This window comes from Triticum dicoccoides, chromosome 3A (genome assembly GCF_002162155.2).
Source record: "Triticum dicoccoides isolate Atlit2015 ecotype Zavitan chromosome 3A, WEW_v2.0, whole genome shotgun sequence".
Taxonomy (NCBI): domain Eukaryota; kingdom Viridiplantae; phylum Streptophyta; class Magnoliopsida; order Poales; family Poaceae; genus Triticum; species Triticum dicoccoides.
Genome location: NC_041384.1, coordinates 244,120,455 through 244,141,467, shown reverse-complemented (window position 1 = coordinate 244,141,467; position 21,013 = coordinate 244,120,455).

The window sequence follows — 21,013 nt, the reverse complement described above, 5'->3', positions numbered from 1 at the left end:
CCTGGGAGTCATCGGCAAAGCAAAGCCCAAGATTTCCTTCTACTCCTGTTCTTGCAAAGCAAGGGATGTACTTCTTGAAATGAAAATTAAGATCGTAAATTAGATATATTGAAATAACAGAGCAAGATGCAAATATGGGAGTAACTGATAGAACAGATCCATATATATATATAGATGAAAGCAAAGTACAAAAATATAGAATTAAAAATAGATAATGTAACAAATATTTGATGCAAATATATAGATAATGTAGCAACAAATGGTATATGTTCACAAATTTAGGCCATGCCGACCGTGGTAGGTTGAGATTGAACATACCGAGTGCTCCTTGAAGTCATCCGGAATGGTGAGAGAGAACTTCATTTCTGACTGGCCACGACCATAGTTGCCCGATTTGTGCTCGCACTATGGACACATGAATGAACACCCATGAATCAACTAGAACAAAAATGATTCCACGGCGATTTCCGCTGGTTGATTAACAGCGACGGACGGACTGCGATAAGAGATGAGTGAATATTTTGCTAATTAAGTTGATTAATTACCTTCTCCATGAGAAAAATCCTCGGCCCAATCCCGCAGAAAACCCCAGTCAACCAGAGTCTAGAATGTTGGTGCAGATAGGCGGCGGAAAGCGGTCGAGGCGAAATCCGATGCCGTTTGGAGCGCGACCTACACCCGCCACCAATAGCCGTCGAGCTTAGGGTGCACAGTTGCATAGGAGTCCACGGCAAGTGAATGGGGACGAAGTGGGCGAGGGTTTTCTTTTCATTTTGCATGTGTGAGTGAACACACACGGTTCGCAGAGGCGACGGAGATGAATCATGTGCGATAGTAAATCACCGAGATTGATTGGGAATCCAAATTTCCTTTGTCCTTCATCCATGAGTTTTTTACTATGATGAACATAAACCCTGCTAATCACCGTGTTCAAATTTGACACTTTTCCAGGTTCATTTACAATATTTAGGGGATTATGTGCATTTTGTAGGCATTAATGAACGTAATTCAAATTCAAACAATTAGTGCATGAAAGGGTGCACAAGAACGGTCTGGAAAAACCATACTCATGGTATTTAGTAATTTATCAAGCCTTTTACAAGGAATGGGCAGAGATTTCAATGGAATGTGTGGGAATAGTCAACCACAAACGCGTCATTTACTTGGTTATCAACTATAGAACAATGAAATATGTGCTTGAAAAACATGACGGCTGGTACGGTGCCATGGTATGGCCTCACCGTGCCCTGGGTAAAAGCTGAGAAGGTTTGACTTATATCATCATGCACGCCCTTCATAAAATCGAACCATCACCAAGGAAGTTCAAAGCTTTCGAGAGGGAAATCACCAAGATTGAAGGGGAATCCAAATTTCCATCCTAGTTTGTCATTCAGTTTTTGTTCCAACGATCAACATATCGCCTCAAATGCAACGTGTTTAAATTTGACATTTTTTCCGAACTCATTTACCATATTTAGGGTATTATGTGCATTTTCTAGGCATTAATTATGCACATAATTCAAATTCAAACAATCGGTGCATGAAAAGGTGCACAAGAACGGTCTGGAAAACCATGCTCGTGCTATTTAGTACATTCTCATGCCTTTTACAAGGAATGGGCAGATATTTCAAGGAAATGTGTGGCAATAGTCAACCATAAACACGTTGTTTACTGGGTTAACAACTATACAAAAATGAAATACATGCTTGGAAAAACATGGCGCCTGGTGTGGTGCCATGGTATGACCTCACCGTGCCCTAATAAAAATGTCGGCATGCATGCCTTTCATAAAACGAACCATCACCTAGGAAGTTTCATGGTTTCGAGGGGGAAATCACCAAGATTGAAGGGGGGTCCAAATTTCCTTTGTCCTTTTTCCACGAGTTTTTTTTCTATGATGAACATACAACCTACAAATAACCGTGTTCAAATTTGGCACTTTTTCGGGTTCATTTGCCATATTTAGGGAATTATGTGCATTTCCTAGGCATTAATGCACATAGTTCAAGTTCAAACAATCGGTGCATGAAAGGGGCCACAAGAACGGCCTGGAAAACCATGCATGCTCGTGCCATTTAGTAAATTCTCATGCCTTTTACAAGGAATAGTGGATAGATATTTCGATGAAATGTGTGGCAATAGTCAACCACAAATGTTTGTTTGTTGACTTTTCAACTATAGAAAAAATGAATTAAATGCTTAAAAATATGAAGCCTAGCATGGTTCCATGATATGACCTCACCATGCCCTGGTAAAAATTTGAGAAGGTTTGGCTTATGCGTCGTCATGCACGCCCTTCATAAATTGAACCATCACCGAGGAAGTTCCATGCTTTCGAGAGGGAAATCCTCAAGATTGAAGGGGAATACAAATTTCCGTCCTAGTTTGTCAATCTGTTTTTTCATTGATCAACATACCGCCTCAAATGCAACGTGTTCAAATTTGACATTTTCCAGGGCTCATTTACCATATTTAGGGGATTATGTGCATTTTCTAGACATTAATGGACATAATTCAAATTCGAACAATCGGTGCATGAAAAGGTGCACAAGAACGGTCTGGAAAACCATGCTCGTGTTATTTATTACATTCTCATGCCTTTTACAAGGAATGGGCAGATATTTGAAGGAAATGTGTGGCAATAGTCAACCATAAACGCGTCGTTTACTCGGTTAACAACTATACAAAAAATGAAACACATGGTTGGAAAACATGACGCCTGGTATGGTGCCATGGTATGGCCTCACCATGCCCTGGTAAAAATTGGAGAATGTTTTCCTTGTGTCGTGATGCGTGCCCTTCATAAATCGAACCATCACCGAAGAAGTTTCATGGTTTCGAGGGGGAAATCACCAAGATTGAAGGGGGGGGGGGTCCAAATTTCCTTTGTCCTTTGTCCATGAGTTTTGTTTTCTACGATGAACATACAACCTGCAAATCACCGTGTTCAAATTTGGCACTTTTCCGGGTTCATTTGCCATATTTTGGGGATTATGTGCATTTCCTAGGCATTAATGCGCATAATTCAAGTTCAAACAATCAAAGGATGAAAGGGTCCACAAGAATGGCCTAGAAAACCATGCTCGTGCCATTTAGTAAATTCTCATGCCATTTACAAGGAATGGACAAATATTTCGATGAAATGTGTGGTAATAGTCAACCACAAATGTTTGTTTGTTGGGTTTTCAACTATAGTAAAAATGAAATAAATGCTTAAAAACATGACGCCTGGCTTGGTGCCATGGTATGACCTCACCATGCCCTGGTAAATATTTGAGAAGGTTTGGCTTATGTCGTCATGCACGCCATTCATAAATCGAACCATCACCGAGGAAGTTCCATGCTTTCGAGAGGGAAATCCCCAAGATTGAAAGGGAATCCAAATTTTCTTCGTTGTTTGCCCTGGAGTTTTTTCTATGACGAACATACACCCTGCAAATCACCTCATTCAAATTTGGCATTTTTCCGGGCTTATTTACCATATTTAGGGGATTATGTGCATTTTCTAGGCATTTAGCGCATATAAATCCAATCCAGCTACAGGTGCACGGGTGTGATGTGAGGGACGTAGATTGTTGTTCGATCGCGGTGCATCCTACGGTGCACACGCGCGATCCGCGTGGCTGGGGTTCCGGCCAATCATAACGCAACACACAATAGGCTCAGCCCACACTGTTTCCGAAAGCGATGGAGATGAACCGTGTGCGATAATGAACGAGCACAATTGTAAGGGAAGCCAAATTTCTGTTGTCGTTTGTCGTTGAGCTCTTTAATACCACCGCACTGTATACGGCTGCCCGGCCCCTCCGTCCCTGAGCTCTCTGCAGGCGTCGTGCATGGCACCATGGTGCACAGTAACTGGTAAGGAAGCGATGGCATCCCGCTACGCCGCGTTCCTTGCCGCCCGCGACCGCATACATGGTAAGGAAGTGATGGCATGTCGCCGCGCCGAGTTCATCGCCGCCGGCGGCCAGATAGTTACATGGGCGGACTTTGAGGCTGCCATGGCCGAATGGGTGGTGGATCTTGAGGCGGCCAAAGCCACACAGAAGGAGCGGAAAAGGCAGAAAGCAGTCAAGAAAAGAGAGTCCCACCGCCGCAAGAAAAAAGAGGCCGCACGCCGTGGTGAGGAGAGCTTGGCTGAGATTGAAGCATGGTGGGCTGCCGCCTACAAGGCCGGGAAGGAAAATGCCAGTGTCTGGCCAGCAGGCCCTGATGGCAACATGTGAGAAGTAGTTTAAGTTTGTAGTATTAGAGCAAATTACCAGTAGTACTTTAAGTTTGTAGTACTAACGTATGATGTCGGTAATAGCATCCTTAGAGGGTTTTGAGTGTTGATTAGCATGTGTGCCCGTGTGTTTTTTTTGCGTTAATCATTAGAAGATCACAAAACACACGATTTCTATGTCGTACCCATTTGCGTTTTTTTGCGTTAATGACCCATAAGCCAGTTACATGTGTGACGTTTCCTAATAAACCAGGCGTACCATTGACCGGTAAAAATCAAGTACACGTGTACATTTTTTTGGAGACGGGATCTGCCAACTTTCTTTTTTCTCATACACAAGTATTTTACGCGCTTTGTCTGGGTTGTGTGTTTCCCCAGCCCAAGTTTCAAGTTTCGCACCGAAATTTTCGTTAGGCGCGCGATTTCAGAATTTATTCCTCCATTCACATCCCCTTCCCCTCAGTATCCCCCTCGCTCGTGCCTCCCCCTACCGGCATCTCAAAACGCCGCCACAACCACAGCTTCAACCACATCTACGTTCTGCTCGGATCCAGTTAGGTAACCCACCAATCTCTATCATGTCCCAGGCCCGATTGCTTAAATGACGCCTATGAAACATCATCATGCCTCCAAATCTCCCCCGCCAGGAGCTGATGGCGGTCCATGGCACGATGGCGGCTGTGCGTGTTGACCCGGAGGAACACCTCACCTCCGCCGCTGCCGCTGACATGGTACAGACTCTGGCCCAGATGAAGTCTGAGGGAGTCCTGGATTAAGGGGTTCTCAGGCGTTCGGGCTATGTGACGTGGGCCGGACTAATGGGCTAGGGATATACAAGACAGAAGACTTCCTCCCGTGTCTGTATGGGACTCTCCTTGGTGTGGAAGGCAAGCTTAGCGTGCGGATGTGAATATTCCTTTCTCTGTAAACCGACTCTGTACAACCCTAGCCCCCTCCAATATCTATATAAATCGGAGGGTTTAGTCCGTAGAGGCAATCATAATCATATAGGCTAGACAATTAGGGTTTAGCCATTACGATCTCGTGGTAGATCAACTCTTGTAACCCCTATACTCATCAAAGTCAATCAAGCAGGACGTAGGGTATTATCTCCATCAAGAGGTCCCGAACCTGGGTAAAACATCGTGTCCCTTGTCTCCCTTTACCATCAATTCTCAAACGCACAGTTTGGGACCCCCTACCCGAGATCTGCCGGTTTTGACACCGATAAAGACCCCCAGCGACTACCCCCCAGGACTTAACAAGTAAGATCTGACCAGCTAAATCTTACCAATACCACTTGCAATGGCTATGATTTGTACGGTTGATATATTAAGCATGTTCATGGCTTGTTTATTTCAGTACTACACACTGTGTGATGTTCAAATATTACCATGTCCAGCTCAATTTCACCAATACCAGCAACAAACTTACAATACATGACTCAGGATATCACTAGAGATGCTGCCCATTTGCTATTACTAGTGGATGCTAACCCTGTTGTACTTAACTTGCCTGTCCATGTACTTACGCAGGATCATAACGGCCGATGCTTTTGTTTGCCATCGAGGTGAGCTGCGTCCCATGTCTTACAGTATTTCACATAATTTGTGCAATTACAGTTTAACTTCTACCATTTACCGGTTGCCTGTAGGTACACATGTAAGTGGCACTGACCCATGCTTTGACCCAGAGGAATAGCTCGCCTCCACCGTCGCTCACTTTGGGCGAGCTCTGGCCAAGATGAAGTGCCCCAACAACTACCTCTGAGGACTTACCAAGTATGTACTCTCCAGTTCATTCTTACCAATACCAGTTGCAATTAATGGCTATGTTTTGTATGGTCGATGTATTAAGCATGGTGTAGTAAACATGCTAACACATTTTAGCTATTTTCCCTACCTTTTATAGACAACTGGGACATTATCTGCTCTGGCAGCACCTGCCCGGTGATACTTAACTCTGCCAACTGCATTTTTATCAATACCGGTTTCAATGGCCATTAAGCCTGTTGCAATTAACAGATGTATCCATTTTTAAAGAGTTGTATTTCAATGGCTACAAACTTACAAAACATGAATAAGGATGTTGTTAAGCCTGTTGCAATTAACAGTTGTATCCATTTTTTAATCCGTCCCTTTGCTACCATGCTACTCTTTGGAAATGAAGATATCACTACAGATGCTGTCGTTTTATTACCATTTGCTATTATTGGTGGATGTTAACCCTGTTGTAGTTAACATTGGCTTTCCATGTACTTACACAGGGCTACAATGGGTGATGCTATTGTTTGCCGTCGAGGTTAGCTGCATCCCATGTCTTATACACCATCTATTCCTAAATCTAAGTATTTTTGGAGATTCCAATATAGACTACATAAGGAGCAAAATGAGTGAATCTAGATTATAATCTAAACTATATCTATAATTCTATATACATTTGTATGTAGTTCATATTAAAATCTCAAAAAAAATTACTTGTACCTAGGAACATAGGTAGTTTTATTTTACATCATTTGTGCAATCTCAGTTTAGCTTCTAACATTTACTGGTTGCTTGTAGGTGCATATATGAGCGGTACTGATCCACGCTTCGATCCCTTTTGCGTATGGGGCAATGAGATATTCATGAACAAGTGTCAAGTGAGGAAAGTAAGAAAGATTGTTAGGCGAAAGAAACAGATGATTGGTATTAAGCTCTTTATTTACACTTTGCCGAAGACAACAATGTACTTTAGGATGGTAAGTATTGTGTTGCCTTTTTCCCCCTGCCCACAACAAGTTACTCTATTAGACCTCAGTATCTGATATTTTTCTGTTTTCAGTGGTTTCCGAAGCTATTTACTGATGATTACCTTCCAAACTATATGGCCGGAGTGGAGGCAACTAAGGTTAAAGTATATAATTCATGCTACCATGATAGTGCTTTAGAAGTCTTCCTGAAGGCGGTGAAGGATGGGAGGGTGATCGTCACAAGGGGTTGGACAAAAGTGGTTCGTGCCTATGGCATTCAGGAAGGCACATAATGCGCATTCCTCTTCAACACCATCGGCAGTCAAAATGGTTTACACTTTTCTCTTCACCTTTACCGCCTTTAAATACTGTGGTTCAACATAGTTAATTGCTGCCTAATCCTGTAATTACTGAACATATTGTACTGTCAATTTTACTTATGGATTCATTGTTGAACCATTGTGTTGAGAATTTGAATTGCACGTTTCATATTTCAAAATTTCCAATTAGAACAATAAATTACAAGCAAAAACAAAAATAGAACAGATGGTCATGGAACTTTGCAAACGGTTCTAGCAGTAAAAGCGCTTGTGATGGGTAGCCCAATGCCACACAGTTTTCTACATCAAATCGTGTGTGATGTAGTTAATGAAAGCAAACAGTTAACCAAGGCAGAGCATGTGTGATAGTTACACCTTTCACACATGAGCATATACATAAAACTGTGTGGGATGTACATACGAATGGAAACGTTTTCCCTGGATTGACTGTGTGGGATGTACATAAGAATGGAAACATATTCCTTGGATTGACTATGTGTGATATACATACGAACGGAAATGTTTTTCTGGGATTCACTACGTGGGATGTACATACCTACGGAAATGATTTGCTCGGATTACCGTGTGAGATGTACATACCTACGGAAATGATTGGGTTTCAATGCCTCGCCCAACCGCACACGGCCCCAGCATGGGTCCCAGGAGGGCCTATCCCCGACGATTTTTGGGTCGTGTGGGAAGGACACCCTATCGCACACACTCATTTGGCGACGGTTCCAAATGCCGTCATAGAAAGGAGTTAAAACCCGTTTGTTTAGGACTGACGCGGACCAGTGTTACAACATACCATGTACTGAATAGATGAGAATACAAGATAAAGGCTTACACTCGCCACAAGCTACATCATGAATACATAGCAATCATCATACAGAAGAGCAGGATCTGACTACGGATGAAATCAAACAAAAAAGAAGAACAACATCCACCCTGCTAATCCCAGGCTCCCCGACCCGAAACCTATCCCTTGATCAAAGAAGAACTCCAAAAGCAATCAAGCATCGCTCTCATGTCAGGTCATCGCATTACCCATACTGCAACTGTTGTTGTAGTAAACTGTGAGCCACGAGGACTCAACAATCCCATTACCATGGGTATCAAGACTAGCAAAGCTTAATGGGTAGGAAAGGGTAAGTGGTGAGGTTGTAGTAAGCGGCTAAGCAATGTATAGTGGCTAACTTACTAGTACAAGAATAAGATGAGAAACTACGCAACGGTCGCAAACTAGTAATGATCAAGCAGTGATCCTGAACTACTTACGTTAAAACATAACCCAACTGTGTTCTCTTCCCAAACTTCGTCGAAAAGAGACGATCACAGTTACACACGCGGTTGGTGCATTTTAATTTGGATCTGGTGTCAAATTCTCTACAACTGGATATTAAAGAACTCCCATCTGCCACATAACCGCGGGCACGATCTCAAAAGTTTAAACACTGCAGGGATGTCCCAAGTTAGCCCATGACAAGCTCACGATACGCGGAGACAATCCTCCATCGCGGCACATCCAATCAGACTCGGGATACCGGTGCACAAGACATTTCGACAATGGTAAAACAAAACTAGCAAGACCGCCCGATGTGCCGACAAATCCCGATAGCAGCCGCACGTATCTAGTTCTCAGGGCACACTGGATGAGCAAAGCGTATAAGAACCAAATACCCCAAGTTGCCTACGGGCGTGATACGTCTCAATGTATCTATAATTTTTGATTGCTCCATGCTATATTATCTAGTGTTTTAAACATTACTGGGCTTTATTATCCACTTTCATATTATTTTTGGGACTAACTATTAACCGGAGGCCCAACCCAGAATTGGTGTTTTTTGCCAGTTTTAGGATTTCGAAGAAAAGGAATGTCAAACGGAGTCCAAACGGAATGAAACCTTCGGGAACGTAATTTTCTCAACAGGTAAGACCCGGGAGACTTGGACCCTACGCCAAGGCACGTAACATGAGGCCACGAGGTAGGGGGGCGCGCCCCCACCCTCGTGGGCCCCCTATTGCTCCACCGACGTACTTATTCCTCCTATATATACCCATGTACCCCCAAACGTTTAGAATAGGAGCCAAAACCCTAATTCCACCGCCGTAACTTTCTATATCCACGAGATCCCATCTTGGGGCCTGTTTCGAAGCTCCACCGGAGGGGGCATCGATCACGGAGGGCTCCTACATCAACACCATAGCCCCTCCGATGAAGTGTGAGTAGTTTATCTCAGACCTACGGGTCCATAGTTAGTAGCTAGATGGCTTCTTCTCTCTTTTTGGATCTCAATACAATGTTCTCCCCCTCTCTTCCGGAGAACTATTCGATGTAATCTTCTTTTTGCGGTGTGTTTGTTGAGACCGATGAATTGTGGGTTTATGATCAGGTCTATCTATGAATAATATTTGAATATTCTCTGAATTCTTTTATGTATGATTGGTTATCTTTGCAAGTCTCTTCGAATTATCAGTTTGGTTTGGCCTACTAGATTGATTTTCTTGCAATGGGAGAAGTGCTTAGCTTTGGGTTCAATCTTGCGGTGTCCTTTCCCGGTGACAGTAAGGGCAGCAAGGCACGTATTGTATTGTTTCCATCGAGGATAACAAGATGGGGTTTTCTTCATATTGCATGAGTCTATCCCTCTCCATCATGTCATGTTGCTTAAGGCATTACTCTGTTTTTAACTTAATACTCTAGATGCATGCTGGATAGCGGTCGATGAGTGGAGTAATAGTAATAGATGCAGGCAGGAGTCGGTCTACTTGTCTCGGGCGTGATGCCTATATACATGATCATCCCTAGATATTCTCATAATTATGCTCAATTCTGTCAATTGCTCAACAGTAATTTGTTCACCCACCGTAGAATACTTATGCTCTCGAGAGAAGCCACTAGTGAAACCTATGGCCCCCGGGTCTATCTTTATCATATTGTTCTCCTACTACTTTGCTATTTACTTTGCCTTTATTTTACTTTGCATATTTATCATAAAAATACCAAAAAAATTATATTTATCATATCCATCATATCTCACTCTCGTAAGTGGCCTCATAGGGATTGACCACCCCTATTTGCGTTGCTTGCGAGGATTTATTTGTTTTGTGCAGGTACGAGGGACTTGCGCGTAGCCTCCTACTGGATTGATACCTTGGTCTCAAAAACTGAGGCAAATACTTATTCTACTTTGTTGCATCGTCCCTTCCTCTTCGGGGAAAACCAACGCCGTGCTCAAGAGGTAGCAGGGCGCTCCCGCACGGTGCTCTAGTTTGGACCAACCCTTAGAGTAGCACTGGCCCGGGTGGTTGATTAAATATCCTCGGGTGGTAGCCAGTCCCTATGCAAGTTTTAGTTGTTATTAGGCAAATGGTAAATCAAGGTTGGGCCTTGCTGGAAGAGTTTTATTCAAAGCAAGCTGTCAAGAGGGGCCCATAAACCCTCATCGTGTTAGGGACGCAAAATCAAGGAACATAACACCGGTATGACGGAAACTAAGGCGGCAAGAGTGGAACAAAACACTAGGCAAAAGGCCGAGCCTTCCACCCTTTACCAAGTATATAGATAAATTAATTAAATAAGATATATTGTGATATCCCAAGATATCCATGTCCCAACATGGAACAACCTGCAACTTCACCTGCAACTAGCAATGCTATAAGAGGGGCTGAGCAAAGCGATAACATAGTCAAACAACGGTTTGCTAGGAAGGGTGCAAAGGTTAGAGACTGTTTCATGGCAATTTGGGAGGCTTGATAAACAAGTGGTAGGTAGCACGACATAGCGATAGCATCGATACAACTATCGTAGAAAATATAGTAATGGTATCTTGCCTGAAATCCTGCTAGGAAGAAGAACAAGTCCATGAAGAAGACAAACGGGCATAGTTGAACGGATCATCACAATCGCAACGAAACCGGGAACTAGCAAGAAGAAGCAACACCAGAAAGAAGCAAACAACATGGTAAACAACCATCACATAAACATGGCATGATGCACAAACAGGTATGATGCATGTCCGGTTTAATGAGACATGGCATGGCAAAGTGCAACAAACAATACTACAAGTTAAGTGGAGCTCAATATGCAACGAGTTGCATATTGACGAAACACCACATCTAATTATTTAGTTTGCTCTCATTTATGTACCCAACAATATTAAATGTTGTTAAACATGGCAAGAGGTGAAGCATAATAAAAACTACCTATCTAGGCAAGTTTAAATGAGGCCGGAACAACAAACAACAGTTCCGGAAAATCCCCATGTGTATATTTTGGATTTGGTACTGTTCTGATCTAAACACAATTTTATTGTTGTTAAACATGCAAAGTAAGTGCAGCAAGTTAATCTATGCATTTTTCTAGACAAGTTAGATATAAAGTTTATTTAATTCAGAGCTATGGTTAATTAGTTATGAAATAAATCATTTTAACATGGCATTTAGCAAGTTAAATGCAAACATCAATTTAAACATTTTTAACATGGATGAAAGTTGCAAATTATTAAACTAGATGAAATTCTAAGCATTTTACATATTTAAATCATTTTAATCCGATGCACGGTTGTGGAGTTATTATATGCATGAAGTATGACGGTTTTTTCTACAATACTAAAATTCTATGGATAATAGCTAAATTCGCATAACTGGAAAATACACAAGAGGGCTGAAACTGGCTGGGCGCTGGGGTGCTCACCACGGGCCAAGTCTAGTTGGTGGAGGTGGGCAGGCCGGCTGGGTGAGGAAGTGCGCTGGGTCAGGCCTGGCACACTGGAGCCGCGGTCAACGCGAAGCAGGGTAACAATGAACGACCGAGCTGCTCGTCCCCTGGCTGGAGCTCGATGCAAAGGCAATAGAGGCCGCGGCTGTGGCTTGGCAAAGCAGGGAGGTCCAGGACGGCGGCAGCGTGACTGCAGAAGCTTGGGGTGGTGGCGGTTGGGCCTGTCAGCAGAGCACTGGATCGATCCAGATTGAGACACACCCCGGTGAACGATGAGGGCAGCGGTGCCGTGGCAGTCTCGACTACACCGGAAGGCGCACGGGAGAAGAGGTGGAGGTCCGGCGAGGTGCTGGTCAATGAGGCAGATGTGCCGGCTGCGCTCGATCTTTAGGCAGTGTGCTCGAAGCAGGGGAATCAGAGGACGACGGCGGACCTGGCACAAGCTCTCGGTAACGGGTGGTGATGCAGGGGAGGTAGACGAGGCGGCGGAGAAGGCCGGGACTACAAGGGCACGAAGATGACGACAATGATGCGGTCGTCAAGCAGGGGAGGCCATGGCGTGGGGCTTGCTTCCTACAGTTTCCTGGAGAGGACAAAGAGCAAGTGAGAGAGGGAACCAGAGGGAACGGGAGAAGGAGAAGCAACGAGGGGTGGGGGTCCAGTGACCGGTTTTGGAGATGAGATGGGGCGGCGAGGAGGAGGTCCTAGAGGTGAGGGTCGTCGCTGGTTGCTCCGGCGAGCATCGTGAGGCGGCGGGGTCGAGCCTGGGAAGGCACAGGAGGTGGTGGATGGGTTGGATCAGTGGCTGGCTCAGGTTGATCGAGGGGAGGCCTCGAGTGCTGGTTGGGTGAGAAGGGGATCTGGGAGGATCCCGAGGAAGAAGATGGGTGATGAGACAAGGTGGCGGCGGCGGCGGGACAAATGTCCTACTCCCTCTGTTCCTAAATATTTGTCTTTCTAGAGATTTCAACAAGTGACTACATACGGAGCAAAATGAGTGAGTCTATACTCTAAAATATGTCCATGTACATCCGTATGTGATAATCCATTTGAAATCTCTAAAAGACAAATAATTAGGAACGGAGGGAGTATATTTTAGGGTTTGTCCAAAATGGACTAGGGTGGACTATATATATGGAAAAGAGGGAAGTTTTTAGCATCCGATCGAAATTAGACGGCCGAGATAAAATAGGCTTGGGAGTCCAAATAAGAAACCGAAGATATTTTAGGGATGTTTGGGGATGACCCGGACCCATCGGTCATGACTGATACGTCTCCAACGTATCTATAATTTTTGATTGCTCCATGCTATATTATCTACTGTTTTGGACTATATTGGGCTTTATTTTCCACTTTTATATTATTTTTGGGACTAACCTATTAACCGGAGTCCCAGCCCAGAATTGCTATTTTTTGCCTATTTCAGTGTTTCGGAGAAACAGAATATCAAACGGATTCCAAACGGAATGAAACCTTTGGAAACGTGATTTTCTCATCAGATAAGACCTAGGAGACTTGGTCCCTCCGTCAAGAAAGCCACGTGGCGGCCACGAGGGTGGAGGGCGCGCCCCTGCCTCGTGGGCCCCTCGAAGCTCCACCGACGTACTTCTTCCTCCCATATATATCCACGTACCCCCAAACGATCGGGGACGGAGCCGAAAACCTAATTCCACCGCCGCAAATTTCTGTATCCACGAGATCCCATCTTGGGGCCTGTTTTGGAGCTCCGCCGGAGGGGGCATCGATCACGGAGGGCTTCTACATCATCATCCAAGCCCCTCCGATGAAGTGTGAGTAGTTTACTTCAGACCTACGGGTCCATAGTTAGTAGCTAGATGGCTTCTTCTCTCTTTTTGGATCTCAAATACAATGTTCTCCCCCTCTCTCGTGGAGATCTATTCGATGTAACCTTCTTTTTGCGGTGTGTTTGTTGAGACCGATGAATTGTGGGTTTATGATCAAGTCTATCTATGAATAATATTTGAATCTTTTCTGAATTCTTTTATGTATGATTGGTTATCTTTGCAAGTCTCTCCGAATTATCAGTTTGGTTTGCCCTACTAGATTGGTTGTTCTTGCCATGGGAGAAGTGCTTAGCTTTGGGTTCAATCTTGCGGTGTCCTTTCCCAGTGACAGAAGGGGCAGCAAGGCACGCATTGTATCATTGCCATCGAGGATAACAAGATGGTTTTTTTTATCATATTGCATGAAACTATCCCTCTACATCATGTCATCTTGCTTAAGGCGTTACTCTGTTTTTAACTTAATACTCTAGATGCGTGCTGGATAGCGGTCGATGAGTGGAGTAATAGTAGTAGATGCAGAATCGTTTTGGTCTAATTGTCTCAGACATGATGCCTATATACATGATCATACCTAGATATTCTCATAACTATGCTCAATTCCGTCAATTGCTCAATGGTAATTTGTTCACCCACCGTAGAATACTTATGCTCTTGAGAGAAGCCACTAGTGAAACCTATGGCCCCCGGGTCTCTTTCTCATCATATCAACCTCCATTACTTTATTATTGCTTTGCTTTTACTTTTTACTTTGCATCTCTATACCAAAAATACCAAAAAATATTATTTATCATCTCTATCAGATCTCACTTTCGGAAGTGACCGTGAAGGGATTGACAACCCCTAAGCGCGTTGGTTGCATTGAGTTATTGATTTTGTGTAGGTACGAGGGACTCGAGCGTAGCCTCCTACTGCATTGATACCTTGGTTCTCAAAAACAGAGGGAAATACTTACGCTACTTTGCCGCATCATCCTCTCCTCTTCGGGGAAATCCAACGCAGTGCTCAAGAGGTAGCAAGAAGAATTTCTGGCGCCATTGCCGGGGAGTCTGCGCAAAGGTCAACATACCAAGTACCCATCACAATCCCTATCCCCCGCATTACATTATTTTCCATTTGCCTCTCGTTTTCCTCTCCCCCACTTCACCCTTGCCGTTTTATTCGCCCTCTCTCTCTATCCTTAATCTCTATTTGCCTCTTTTGCCCATTTCTTGTTTGCTCGTATGGTTGGATTAGTTGTTTATTTATTACTAAACAGAGAACCTAAGATCTATGGATCCTCATCCACTTTCTAATCTTTTTAAGATATCCAATTATGATGAACCAATTGCTAGTGAGTTTTGTGCACTATATTATCTTTATGAAGTTTTGCTTGAAATTCATGAATCTGAAAAGTGTGATGAATTACTTTATGAAGCGATTCACGATAGATGTTTGAATAAAAAGCATGATTGCAATTATTTTACTATAAATTCTTTTGATGTCAATTGTGCTAATAATATGCAAAACCCTAAGCTTGGGGATGCTAGTTTTGCTATGTCTACTACTTGTTGTAATGATCATGATTGGGGTGATTCTTCTTATGATATTGAAAATTTATTTAAGCCCCATGATAAATATGAGATTGATTATAATGTTTGCAATAATATTGGAAGTGGGTTTGGAAGAATGTCAACTTTAGATCCCACATATTTGGAGAATGTTCAATCTTATGAAGTTTTTGATAAAAGCCCGTTTGGAAAGGTCATGACTTTAGTTAATGTTAATCCCACTATTTTGGAAAAGTGCCAATTTTGCATGCATGTGGATCATGTTGAGAATATTTTATGTGATAGCTTATTGTTGAATTTTCTTATGATCCTACATATAATTACTATGAGAGAGGAAAATATGGTTGTAGAAATTTTCATGTTACTAAATTACCTCTCGTTATGTTGAGATTGCTATTGTTTCTTTCCGCTTCCTTGCATATGCTAGTTTTTTATTGCCTTTATAATTTGTTTGCCTATAAGATGCCTATGCATAGGAAGTATGTTAGACTTAGATGTGTTTGTCACATGCTTTATGATGCTCTCTTTGTGCTTCAATTCTTGTCTTTCATGTGAGCATCATTAAAATTATCAATGCCTAGCTTTAAGGATTTAAAGAAAAGCTCTTATTGGGAGACAACCCAATATTTATGCTTCCTGTTATTTAATAAATAAATTATTTATCCTCTGTTTTGGTTGTGTTTTTTGTGTTTAATTAGTGTTTGTGCCAAGTAGAACCGTTGGGAAGACTTGGGGAAAGTCTTGTTGAACTTGCTATAAAAAACAGAAACTTTAGCGCTCACGAGAACTGCTGTCATTTTTATTTGGAAAATGATATTTAGTTAATTATTTTTGGAGATTATTAATAGATAAATTCCTCACGTCCAGAAATTTATTTTAGAATTTTTAGAGTTCCATATCGTGCGCTAGCTACAGATTACTACAGACTGTTCTGTTTTTCATAGATTCTGTTTTTCGTGTGTTGTTTGCTTATTTTGATGAATCTATGGCTAGTAAAATAGTTTATAATACATAGAGAAGTTGTAATACAGTAGGTTTAAAACCAATATAAATAAATAATGAGTTCATTACAGTAACTTGAAGTGGTCTTTTGTTTTCTTTCGCTAACGGAGCTCACGAGTTTTCTACTTTAAGTTTTGTGTTGTGAAGTTTTCAAGTTTTGGGTAAAGATTTGATGGATTATGGATCAAGGAGTGGCAAGAACCTAAGCTTGGGTATGCCCATGGCACCCCCAAGATAATCTAAGGACACCTAAAATCCAAAGCTTGGGGATGCCCCAGAAGGCATCCCCTCTTTCGTCTACTTCTATCGGTAACTTTACTTGGAGCTATATTTTTATTCACCACATGATATGTGTTTTTCTTGGAGCGCCTTTTATGTTTTGAGTCTTTGCTTGTTAGTTTACCACAATCATCCTTGCTGTACACACCTTTTGAGAGAGCCATACATGATTTGGAATTTGATAGAATACTCTATGTGCTTCACTTATATCTTTTGAGCTTTATAGTTTTTGCTCTAGTGCTTCACTTATATCTTTTAGAGCACGGTGGTGGATTTGTTTTATAGAAACTATTGATCGCTCATGCTTCACTTATATGATTTTGAGAGTCTTAATAGCATGGCAATTTGCTTAAAATCCTAATATGCTGGGTATGCAAGATTAATAATAAAACTTTCTTATGAGTGTGTTGAATACTAAGAAAAGTTTGATGCTCGATGATTGTTTTGAGATATGGAGGTAATAATATCAAAGTCATGCTAGTTGAGTAGTTGTGAAATTGAGAAATACTTGTGTTGAGGTTTGCAAGTCCCGTAGCATGCACGTATGGTAAACGTTATGCAACAAATTTGAAACATGAGGTGTTATTTGATTGTCTTCCTTATGAGTGGAGTCCGGGGACGAGCGATGGTCTTTTCCTACCAATATATCCCCCTAGGAGCATGTGCGTAGTGCCGAGGTTTTTGATGACTTGTAGATTTTTGCAATAAGTATGTGAGTTCTTTAAGACTAATGTTGAGTCCATGGATTATACTCACTCTCGCCCTTCCATCCTTGCTAGCCCCTTCAGTACCGTGCATTGCCCTTTCTCACATTGAGAGTTGGCGCAAACTTCGCCGGTGCATCCAAACCCCGTGATATGATATGCTCTTTCACACATAAACCTCCTTATATCTTACTCAAAACAGCCACCATACCTACCTATTATGGCATTTCCATAGCCATTCCGAGATATATTGCCATGCAACTTTCCATCATTCCGTTCATCATGACACATTCATCATTGTCATATTGCTTAGCATGATCATGTAGTTGACACATTATTTGTGGCAAAGCCACCATTCATAATTCTTTCATACATGTCACTCTTGGTTCATTGCATATCCCGGTACACCACCGGAGGCATTCATATAGAGTCATCTTTTGTTCTAGTATCGAGTTGTAATCATCGAGTTGTAAATAAATAGAAGTGTGATGATCATCATTATTAGAACATTGTCCCAAGTGAGGAATATAAAAAAATAAAAAGAGAAGGCCCAAAAAAAAGAAAGGCCATAAAAAAAGAGAAGGTCCCAAAAAAGAGAATGGCCATAAAAAAAAGAAAAGGCCCAAAAAAATGAGAGAAAAAGAGAGAAGGGAAAATGTTACTATCCTTTTACCACACTTGTGCTTCAAAGTAGCACCATGATGTTCATAGTAGAGAGTCTCTCATGTTATCACTTTCTTATACTAGTGGGAATTTTTCATTATAGAACTTGGCTTGTATATTCCAACAATGGGCCTCCTCAAGTGCCCTAGGTCTTCGTGAGCAAGCAAGTTGGATGCACACCCACTAGTTTCTTTTTTTTGAGTTTTCATACATTTATAGCTCTAGTGCATCCGTTGCATGGCAATCCCTACTCCTTACATTAACATCAATCGGTGGGCATCTCCATAGCCCATTGATTAGTCTCGTTGATGTGAGACTTTATCCTTTTTTTCTTCTCGACATAACCCCCCTCATTATATTCTATTCCACCCATAGTGCTATGTCCATGGCTCGCGCTCATATATTGCATGAAAGTGAGATTACTAAAGTATGAAACAATTGCTTGGCTTGTCATCGGGGTTGTGCATGATGATAGCATTCTTGTGTGACGAAAATTAAACATGACTAAACTATATGATTTTGTAGGGATGAACTTTCTTTGGCCATGTTATTTTGAGAAGACATAATTTCTTAGTTAGTATGCTTGAAGTATTATCATTTTTATGTCAATATGAACTTTTGTCTTGAATCTTTTGGATCTGAATATTCATACCACAATTAAGAAGAATTACATTGAAATTATGCCAAGTAGCACTCCGCATCAAAAAATTCTGTTTTTATGATTTACCTACTCGAGGACGAGCAGGAATTAAGCTTGGGGATGCTTGATATGTCTCCAACGTATCTATAATTCTTGATTGCTCCATGCTATATTATCTACTATTTTGGACTATATTGGGCTTTATTTTCCACTTCTATATTATTTTTGGGACTAACCTATTAACCGGAGGCCCAGCCCAGAATTGATGTTTTTTTGTCTATTTCAGTGTTTCGGAGAAACAGAATATCAAACGGAGTCCAAACGGAATGAAACCTTCGGAAACGTGATTTTCTCATCAGATAAGACCTAGGAGACTTGGACCCTCCTCAAGAAAACCACGAGGCGGTCACGAGGGTGGATGGCGCCCCCTTAGGGTGTGCCCGCCTGCCTCGTGGGCCCCTCGAAGTTCCACCGACGTACTTCTTCCTCCCATATATATCCATGTACCCCCAAACGATCGGGGACGGAGCCAAAAACCTAATTCCACCGCCGCAGCTTTTTGTATCCACGAGATCCCATCTTGGGGCCTATTCCGGAGCTTCGCCGGAGGGGGCATCGGTCACGGAGGGCTTCTACATCATCATCCAAGCCCCTTCGATGAAGTGTGAGTAGTTTACTTTAGACCTACGGGTCCATAGTTAGTAGCTAGATGGCTTCTTCTCTCTTTTTGGATCTCAATACAATGTTCTCCCCCTCTATGTGGAGATCTATTCGATGTAACCTTCTTTTTGTGGTGTGTTTGTTGAGATCGATGAATTGTGGGTTTATGATCAAGTCTATCTATGAATAATATTTGAATCTTCTCTGAATTCTTTTATGTATGATTGGTTATCTTTGCAAGTCTCTTCGAATTATCAGTTTGGTTTGGCCTACGAGATTGGTTGTTCTTGCCATGGGAGAAGTGCTTAGCTTTGGGTTCGATCTTGCGGTGTCCTTTCCTAGTGACAGAAGGGGCAGCAAGGCACGTATTGTATCGTTGCCATCGAGGATAACAGGATGGGTTTTTTTTATCATATTGCACGAAACTATCCCTCTACATCATGTCATCTTGCTTAAGGCGTTACTCTGTTTTTAACTTAATACTCTAGATGCATGCTGGATAGCGGTCGATGAGTGGAGTAATAGTAGTAGATGCAGAATTGTTTCGGTCTACTTGTCTCAGACGTGATGCCTATATACATGATCATACCTAGATATTCTCATAACTATGCTCAATTCTGTCAATTGCTCAACAGTAATTTGTTCACCCACCATAGAATACTTATGCTCTTGAGAGAAGCCACTAGTGAAACCTATGGCCCCCGGGTCTCTTTCTCATCATATCAATCTCCATTACTTTATTATTGCTTTGCTTTTACTTTTTACTTTGCATCTCTATACCAAAAATACCAAAAATATTATTTATCATCTCTATCAAATCTCACCTTCGTAACTGACCATGAAGGGATTGACAACCCCTAAGCGCGTTGGTTGCGTTGAGCTATTGTTTTTGTGTAGGTACGAGGGACTCGCGCGTAGCCTCCTATTGGATTGATACCTTGGTTCTCAAAAAATGAGGGAAATACTTACGCTACTTTGCTGCATCATACTCTCCTCTTTGGGGAAATCCAACGCAGTGCTCAAGAGGTAGCAATGACCGTGCGGTTCGGGTTCGGGGAAGTTTTCAGACCAGCGTGAGGGGAGGTATGTGCACTATGCAGAGAGATTATGCGGCCAGACAAGAGGGAAGCAAACCCGGTTGGTCTCAGAACGGTGAACGAAGGCAAGGGGGGGTACGCGACAACTACGAACGGATGCAAGCTTTATGAAAACATGCAGACGTAATGCGCATGATGACACGATGAAATGCAACGAGAAAATAGAACACATGACAACAGCGAAATAACTCGAAGGCTTCTGGAGCGTCGGTGTTTGGTCATCACACTCTTCCTCCTCCTCCTCCTCTTCTTCTTCTTCTTATTCTTCTTCTTGTTCTTCTTGTTCTTCTTGTTCTTCTTCTTCGTCTTCTTCTTCTTCTTCTTCTTCTTCTTCTTATTATTATTATTATTATTATTATTATTATTATTATTATTATTATTACTATTATTATTACTATTATTATTATTATTTTCAACTTTCAACTTTCTTCTTTCTTCTTAATCTAAACTAAACTAAATGTAAACGTAAACTAAATCTAAACGTAAACCTTAAAAAAACTTAAACTAAACCTAAACTGAAGTAACTCTAAACTAAACTAAACCTAAATTAATCCTAAACTAATTCTAAAAAAACAGAAGAAAAAATAGAAAAAGAGAACACCTCAAGCACACCTTG